We start from the raw sequence: 9,694 nt of genomic DNA on the forward strand, positions 1-9,694 counted from the left end.
TCTTTTATGAAGAGAGATATTGACTTCAAATGGAATTTATTGGAGAGAATTAAACGCAACTCTGAAGATTGGGAGCTTGAAGAAGGTAAGGAATCAGGTATGAATTTCCAGTTTGATTGCGTTAAATCCTTTGTTGAGACAAATACTTTTTGTGGCTTTAGCGCTAAGTATGGACTTGACTCTGAGATAGTAGATTCATTGTGTGAATCATTTGCTTCTCATATTGATCTCCCCAAACAGAAGTGGTTTAAATATCCTCCTCCTTTAGAAGTCATTGTAGTTAAACCCAATCCAGTTGAAGAGAAAGTCATTGCCTATAATTATCCTATTGTTCCCAGTGCTTACATTGAGAAACCACCTTTCCCTGTTAGGATGAAGGATCATTCTAAAGCTTCAACTATGATACGTAGAGGCTACATTAGAACACCTACACCCCCTGAGCAAATTAGAGTTGAATCTAGCATTGCTATTATCAAAGATCTTCTGTCCGACGATGTTGAGGGACATGATATTCACTTATGTGAAGATGCTGCTAGAATTGCTAAACCTCATGCTAGAGACAAACATAGGCCTGTTGTTGGCACGCCTGTTGTTTCAGTTAAGATTGGAGATCATTGTTATCATGGTTTACGTGACGTGGGTGCTAGTGTTAGAGGAATACCTCAATCCTTATATGATGAAATCAAAGATGAGAGTGCACCTATTGAGATAGAGCCTATTGATGTCACTATTCAACATGCCAATAGAGATACTATCTGCCCTATGGGAATTGTTAGGGATGTTGAAGTCTTGTGTGGTAAAATGAAGTATCCTGCTGATTTCCTCGTTCTTGCTACCGCACAAGATAGCTTCTGTCCCATCATATTTGGTAGACCTTTTCTCAATACCGTCAATGCTCATATTGATTGTGAGAAGCGAACTGTCACTGTTGGCTTTGAAGGTGTGTCACACGAGTTCAATTTCTCCAAGTTTGGTAGACAAACTCATGAAAAGGAGTTGCCTAGTAGGGATGAAACTATTTCCTTAGCTTCTATTTCCGTACCTCCTACTGATCCCTTAGAGCAATACTTGCTTGAGCATGAAAATGATATGCATATGGATGAAAGGGGTGAAATAGATAGAGTTGTCTTAGAACAATATCCTATCCTTAAGAATAACTTGCGTGTTGAACTGCTTGGGGATCCACCCCCACCAAAGGGTGATCCTGTGTTCGAGCTTAAACAGTTGCCTGATACTCTTAAGTATGCTTATCTTGATGAAAAAGAGATATATCCTTTTATTATTACTGCTAGCCTCTCAGAGCACGAAGAAAAGAAGTTACTAAAAACTCTGAGGAAGCACCATGATGCTATTGGATATACTCTTGATGATGTAAAGGGCATTAGTCCCACTCTATGCCAGCACAAGATTAAAACTGATCCTGATTCCAAACCAGTTGCTGATCATCAACGGAGATTAAAAACTAAGATGAAAGAAGTAGTAAGAAAAGAAATCCTAAAGCTTCTGGAAGCGGGTATTATCTATCCTGTTGCTCATAGCGATTGGGTGAGTCTGGTGCATTGCGTCCCTAAGAAGGGAGGCATTACCGTTATCCCTAATGATAAGGATGAATTGATCCCACAAAGGATTATTACTAGCTATAGGATGGTGATTGATTTTAGGAAATTGAATAAGACCACTAGGAAAGATCATTACCCTTTGCCTTTTATCGACCAAATGCTAGAAAGACTGTCTAAACACACACACTTCTGCTTTCTAGACGGTTATTCTGGTTTCTCCCAAATACTAGTTGCACAATCTGATCAAGAGAAAACCACTTTCACCTGCCCTTTCGGTACCTTTGCTTATAGACGTATGCCTTTTGGCTTATGTAAGCACCTGCCACCTTTCAAAGATGTATGATGGCTATATTCTCTGACTTTTGTGAAAAGATTGTTGAGGTTTTCATGGATGACTTTTCCGTTTACGGGTCTTCCTTTGATGATTGCCTCAGCAACCTTGATAGAGTCTTGCAGAGATGTAAATACACCAACCTTGTCTTGAATTGGGAAAAGTGCCACTTTATGGTTAATGAAGGCATCGTCTTAGGACATAAAATTTCTGAAAGAGGCATTGAAGTCGATAAGGCTAAGGTTGATGCAATCGAGAAAATGCCAAACCCCACAGATATCAAAGGTATAAGAAGTTTCCTTGGTCATGCTGGTTTCTATAGAAGGTTCACTAAAGACTTCTCTAAGATTTCTAGGCCTCTTACCAATCTCTTGCAAAAGGATATTCCTTTTGTGTTTGATGATGATTGTGAGGAAGCCTTCGAAATACTTAAGAGGGCTTGGATAACTGCACCTATTGTTCAACCACCTGATTGGAACTTGCATTTTGAAATCATGTGTGATGCTAGTAATTATGTTGTTGGTGTTGTTCTAGGGCAAAGAGTTGATAAGAAGTTGAATGTTATTCAGTATGCTAGTAAAACTCTAGACAATGCCCAAACAAACTATGCTACTACGGAAAATGAATTTTTAGGAGTCGTGTTTTCATGTGAAAAGTTCAGGTCTTGCATAGTTGATTCCAAAGTCGCTATTCACACTGATCATGCTGCTATTACGTACCTCATGGAGAAGAAAGACGCTAAACCTAGACTTATCAGATGGGTTCTCTTGCTACAAGAATTTGATTTGCACGTTGTCGACAGAAAGGGTGCTGATAACCCCGTAGGAGATAACTTTTCTAGGTTGGAGAACGTTCTTGATGACCCACAACCTATTGAGATAGCTTTCTCGATGAGCAATTGAATGTCATCAATGCTTCACGTAGTGCACCGTGGTATGCTGATTATGCAAACTATATCGTTGCCAAATATATACCACCTAGTTTCACATACCAGCAAAAGAAGAAATTCTTCTTTGACTTAAGACACTACTTTTGGGATGATCCTCACCTTTATAAGGAAGGAGTAGATGGTGTTATTAGACGTTGTGTACCTGAGCATGAACAGGGACAGATCCTATAGAAGCGTCACTCCGAGGCCTACAGAGGACACCATGCGGGAGATAGAACTGCACATAAGGTATTGCAATCAGGTTTCTATTGGCCCACTCTCTTCAAAGATGCCAGTAAGTTTGTCTTGTCTTGTGACGAATGTCAAAGAATAGGCAATATTAGCAAACGTTAGGAAATGCCTATGAACTATTCACTTGTCATTGAACCATTTGATGTTTGGGGCTTTGATTATATGGGATCTTTTCCAAAATCCAATGGGTACACTCATATCTTAGTTGCTGTTGATTACGTCACTAAGTGGGTAGAAGTTATCCCCACTAGTAGTGTTGATCACAACACTTCTATCAGGATGCTTAAATAAGTTATTTTCCCTAGATTTGGAGTCCCTAGATATCTAATGACCGATGGTGGTTCACACTTCATTAATGGTGCTTTCCGTAAAACGCTTGCTAAGTACGGTGTCAACCATAGAATTGCTTCTCCCTACCACCCTCAGTCCAGTGGTCAAGTAGAGCTAAGCAATAGAGAGATTAAACTAATTCTGCAAAAGACTGTCAACAGGTCTAGAAAGAATTGGTCTAAGAAGCTCGATGATGCACTGTGGGCTTATAGCACTGCCTATAAGAATCCCATGGGCATGTCTCCGTACAAAATGGTGTACGATAAAGAAGGTCATTTACCTCTTGAGCTAGAGCATAAAGCTTATTGGGCAATCAAAGAGCTCAACTTTGATTTCAAACTTGCCGCTGAGAAGAGGTTATTTGACATTAGCTCGCTTGATGAATGGAGAACTCAGGCATATGAGAATGCCAAGTTGTTCAAAGAGAAGGTTAAGAGGTGGCATGCTAAGAGGATACAAAAGTGCGAGTTCAATGTAGGTGATTATGTCTTGCTATATAACTCTCCTTTAATATTCTTTGCAGGCAAGCTTCTCTCTAAATGGGAAGGTCCTTATGTTGTTGAGGAAGTATATCGTTCCGGTGCTATCAAGATCAACAACACGGAAGGTAATTGTCTGAGAGTTGTAAATGGGCAGAGAATCAAGCATTATATCTCAGGTACTCCCATAAATGTTGAAAGCAATATTATAAATACCATAACTCCGGAAGAATACCTAAGGAATATTTATCAGCCTGTTTCAGACTCCGAAAACGAAGAGGTATGTGATTCGGTAAGAAAACAGAGTCCAAAACTTTTCTAGTAGGAATTTTTCTCTGTTTTGGAATATTTGAAAAAAATAAAAAAATTGGAAGTAGTCCGGAAAGTGCGCGAGGAGGCGACAAGCCTGGCCGGCGCGGGCCCACCCCCTGGCCGCGCCTGGGGGGCTTGTGGCCACCTCGTGCGCCTCCCGGACTCCATTTTCGTGCGGAGTACTCCTTCTGGTCTGGGAAAAATCAATATATATTCTCCCATGAGGTCTGAACCCTGTATCACGCAGATTTCCTCTGTTTTTCATTTTGAGCCTGTTTTCTCCCGTGAAACAACTCGTGCTCGCAATACTTGTCTCACTCGTGAAGTTGTTTTGCTGGAAAACATATCGTAGATCTCCAAGGTATAAATTAAAGATTAATGGCCCTCTTGGAGTCAAAGATTGCAACAACTCCACCACCATCACCTCCAAAGGAAGACAACTAAACATGGGTATGGGCAATCCCCTTGGCTTGTGCCAAGCTTGGGGGAGTTGCCCCGGTATCATATCACCATCACATCTTTTGCCTTTACCTTTGTTTTAGTTTTCATTTTCATTTTTCTCTTTCTCTAGTAGATTAAAAGTCTTAATGTTTTAGTCTTGAGTTTTGCTTTGTGTCACCCCCTATGTAGCTCGTGAGCCATATAATAAAGAGTGTGTTAGTTGAGGGCTTTGCCTCTTTCCATGATCAAAAGAGTGAGAAAAGAACAAAAGCATGAAAGATCATGTAATGATCTTATGGAAAGTGATGGCTTCACATATAAAAGGGATGTTGATTGAAACTTGTTGAGGGTAGACAAACGTAGACCTTGGTCATTTTTGCAATTAATAGGAAGTGATGATGAAGGAGAGGTTCACATATAAATATATCATCTCTGACACCATCTATGATTGTGAACACTCACTAAACTATTACATGCCTAGAAGTAGATGTTAGACAAGGAAGACAACATAATGAATTGTGTTTGCTTGGTTCCGAACAATGTTATATGATTAGAGATCTATTAGCATGTGACGATTGCTTCCACCTCATATTAGCCAAAACTCTCGCACCAAGTAGAGATACTACTTGTGCATCCATAAACCTTCAACCCAGTTTTGCCATGAGAGTCCACCATACCTACCTATGGATTGAATAAGATCCCTCAAGTAAGTTGTCATCGGTGCAAGCAATAAAAATTGCTCTCTAATATGTATGATCTATTAGTGTGTGGAAAATAAGCTTTGTACGAACCTGTGATGAGGAAGACATAAAAGCGACATACTGCATAATAAAGTTCTTTATCACAGGAGGCAATATAAATTGACGTTCCTCCGCACTAAGAGGACACGCATCCAAACCTCAAAAGCGCATGACAACCTCTGCTTCCCTCTGCGAAGGGCCTATCTTGTACCTTTACTTTTTGTCCCTGAAAGATTCATGGTGATCTTCACCAATTCCTTGTTTCGCCTTTATCTTGTCTAACGTCATATGCTAGGGAAAGATCTATATTCATATGTCAACTTGGAGGTAAGTATTCATGAATTATTATTGTTGACATTACCCTCGAGGTAAGCAGTTGGAAGGCGAGACTATAAGCCCCTATCTTTCTCTGTGTCCAGCTGAAACTTTGATCTCATAAGTACCACGTGAGTTGTAGCATTTGTAGAGAACGAGAAGATGATTGAGTATGTGGATTTGCTTTACAAGCTCTTATTTGACTCTTTCTAATGTTGTGATAAATTGCAATTGCTTCAAAGACTAAAGGCTATCGGTTGTTACTTCTCTGTAAGGTTCGTGATCCATGCTTTACTTTGTGAAGGAATTATCACTTTAGCATGAGAGATTATATGTTGGTATTGCTGTTCTGATCATGATCATGATGCATGCATGTTCGTATCTTGTTTTGTCGACACCTCTCTCCCTAAACATGTGGACATATTTATCGAGCTAGGCTTTCCCTTGAGGACAAACGAGGTCTAAGCTTGGGCGAGTTGATACGTCCATTCTGCATCATGTTTTCATGTTGATATTTATCGCTTCTTGGGCTATTATTTGACTTCACGGTACAATACTTATGCCTTTTCTCTCTTATTTTGCAAGGTTTACATGAAGAGGGAGAATGCCGACAGCTGGAATTCTGAAAGTGGAGCAAGTTTCAGATACCTATTCTGCGCAACTCCAAACGCTGTAAAAATCAACGAGGAATTTTTTTCTGGATTTATAAAAAATATTGGGCCGAAGAAGCGCCAGAGGGGCGCCAGTAGGTGGCCACAAGCCTGCTAGGCGCGGCCACCCCCTGGCCGCGCCTAGGGGGCTTGTGGGAAGCTTGCTGGCCCACTGCCCCCCTCTTCTGCTATATGAAGGGTTTCGTCTGGAAAAAAAATCAGGGAGGAGCTTTTTCGTGGATTCGCCGCTGCCACGAGGCGGAACTTGAGCAGAACCAATCTAGAGCTCCGGCAGGACGATCCTGCCGGGGAAACTTCCCTCCCGGAGGGGGAAATCATCGCCATCGTCATCACCAATACTCCTCTCATCGGAGGGGACTCGTCACCATCAACATCTTCATCAGCACCATCTCATCTCCAAACCCTAGTTCATCACTTGTAACCAATCTCCGTCTCGTGACTCCAATTGGTACTTGTAAGGTTGCTAGTAGTGTTGATTACTCTTTGTAGTTGATGCTAGTTGGATTATTTGGTGGAGGAGTTTATGTTCAGATCCTTGATGCTACTCATTACCTCTCTGGTCATGAATATGATTATGGTTTGTGAGTAGTTACTTTTGTTCCTGAGGACATGGGATAAGTCATGCTAATAGTAGTCATGTGAATTTGGTATTCGTTCGATATTTTTATGTGTTGTATGTTGTTTTTCCTCTAGTGGTGTTATGTGAACGTCGACTACATAACACTTCACCATTATTTGGTCCTAGAGGAAGGCATTGGGAAGTAGTAAGTAGATGATGGGTAGCTAGAGTGACAGAAGCTTAAACCCTAGTTTATAGGTTGCTTCGTAAGGGGCTGATTTGGATCCACTAGTTTAATGCTATGGTTATACTTTGTCTTAATTCTTGTTTCGTAGTTGCGGATGCTCGAGAAAGGGGTTAATCATAAGTGGGTTGCTTGTCCAAGTAAGGGCAGTACGCAAGCGCCCGTCCACCCGCATATCAAACTATCAAAGTAACGAACGCGAATCATATGAACATGATGGAATCTAGCATGACAGAAATTCCCGTGTGTCCTCGGGAGCGTTTTTCCTCCTATAAGACTTTGTTAGGCTTGTCCCTTGCTACAAAAGGGATTGGGCCACTTTGCTGCACCATTTCTACTTTTGTTACTTGTTGCTTGCTACGAATCATTTCACCACACAATCACTTGTTACCGATAATTTCAGTGCTTGCAAAATTTACCTTGTTGAAAACCACTTGTCAGATCCTTCTGCTCCTCGTTGGGTTCGACACTCTTACTTATCTAAAGGACTATGATTGATCCCCTATACTTGTGGGTCATCACGCGTCGGTGGTGGTGATGATCTACTCTGGGAGTGCTTCGCCTAAGCTCCGCAGAAATATGATCTAGAGGAAAAACTGCGTGGTATAGGGTCGAGAAGCACGTGGCAAAGTTTTGTCTCAAAAACCCTCAATACCTCTAGTATATATAGGAGGGAGGGAGGGGAGGAGGCAGCCTCAAACCCTCAAGTTTTGGCCCAAATTGTAGGTGGAGGAGTCCTACACCAATCCTACTTGGAGTAGGATTCCACCTTCCCACTTGGAAACTCTTTCCACCTTGTGTTTTTTCCTTCTCAAACCTTATGGGCCTTAGTGGGAACTTATTCCAGCCCACTAGGGGCTGGTTTATCTCTTCCCATAGCCCATGAGACCCCTTGGGGCGTGACACCCGTCCTGATGGTCCCCGGCACCCCTCCCGGCACTCCCAGTACACTACCAGTGAGCCCGAAACTTTTCCGGTGACCAAAACATGACTTCCTATATATCAATCTTTACCTACGTACCATTCCGGAGCTCCTCGTGATGTCATGGATCTCATCCAGGACTCCGAACAACTTTTGGTTACCAACATCTATAACTCAACTATACAAAAACGTCAACGAACCTTAAGTGTGCAGACCCTGCGGGTTCGAGAACTATGCAGACATGACCCCAGACACTCCTCGGTCAATATCCAACAGCGGGACCTGGATGCCCATATTGGATCCTACATATTCTCCGAAGATCTTATTGGTTGAACCTCAGTGCCAAGGATTCATATAACCCCGTAGGTCATTCCCGTTATCCTTCAGTATGTTACTTGCCCGAGATTCGATCATCGGCATCCGCATACCTATTTCAATCTCGTTACAAGCAAGTCTCTTTACTCGTTCCATAATAGAAGATACCCGTGACTCACACTTGAGTCACATTGCTTGCAAGGCTTATATGTGATGTTGTATTACCGAGTGGGCCCCGAGATACCTCTCCGTCACACGGAGTAACAAATCCCAGTCTTGATCCATACTAACTCAAGGGACACCTTTGGAGATACCTGTAGAACACCTTTATAGTCACCCAGTTATGTTGTGAAGTTTGATGCACACAAGGTATTCCTCCGGTGCCAGTGAGTTATATGATCTCATGGTCATAGGAACAAACACTTGACACGCAGAAAACAATAGCAATAAAACGACACGATCAATATGCTACATTCATAGTTTGGGTCTTGTCCATCACATGATTCTCCTAATGATGTGATCCCGTTATCAAGTGACAAAACTTGCCTATGGCCAGGAAACCTTGACCATCTTTGATCAACGAAGTAGTCAACTAGAGGCTCACGAGGGACAGTGTGTTGTCTATGTATCCACACATGTATTTGAGTTTCGAGTCAATACAATTATAGCATGGATAATAAACGATTATTATGAACAAGGAAATATAATAATAACTAATTTATTATTGCCTCTATGGCATATTTCCAACAGTCTCCCACTTGCAGTAGAGTCAATAATCTAGTTCACATCTCCATGTGAATTTAACGAATCAAACAACCATATGTCTTGGTCGTGAGAGAGGTTTTAGTGAACGGTTCAATAATCTCGGGTCTGACCACGTCTTGGTCGTGAGAGAGGTTTTAGTGAACGGTTCTGAAACTTTCAGATCCGTGTGTGATTTACAAATCTTTATGTCATCTTATAGATGCTGCTACTACCCGCTCTTCGGAAATACTCCAAATTTCTACTCTACTATACGAATCCGTTTTACTACTCATAGTTATGTGGATTAGTGTCAAAGCTTGCATCGACGTAACCCTTTACGACGAACTCTTCAACCACCTCCATAATCGAGAAAAATTCCTTATTCCATTAGTTACTAAGGATAACCTTGACCTCTGTTCAGTGATTCAATCCTAGATCACTTTGTGTACCTCTTAATAGACTTGTGGCAAGGCACACATCAGGTGCGGTACACAACATGGCATACTATAGAGTATACGACTAAGGCATAGGGGACGACCTTCGTCCTTTCTC

This window comes from Hordeum vulgare, chromosome 4H, assembly GCF_904849725.1.
Source record: "Hordeum vulgare subsp. vulgare chromosome 4H, MorexV3_pseudomolecules_assembly, whole genome shotgun sequence".
In the NCBI taxonomy this organism is placed as follows: Eukaryota; Viridiplantae; Streptophyta; class Magnoliopsida; order Poales; family Poaceae; genus Hordeum; species Hordeum vulgare.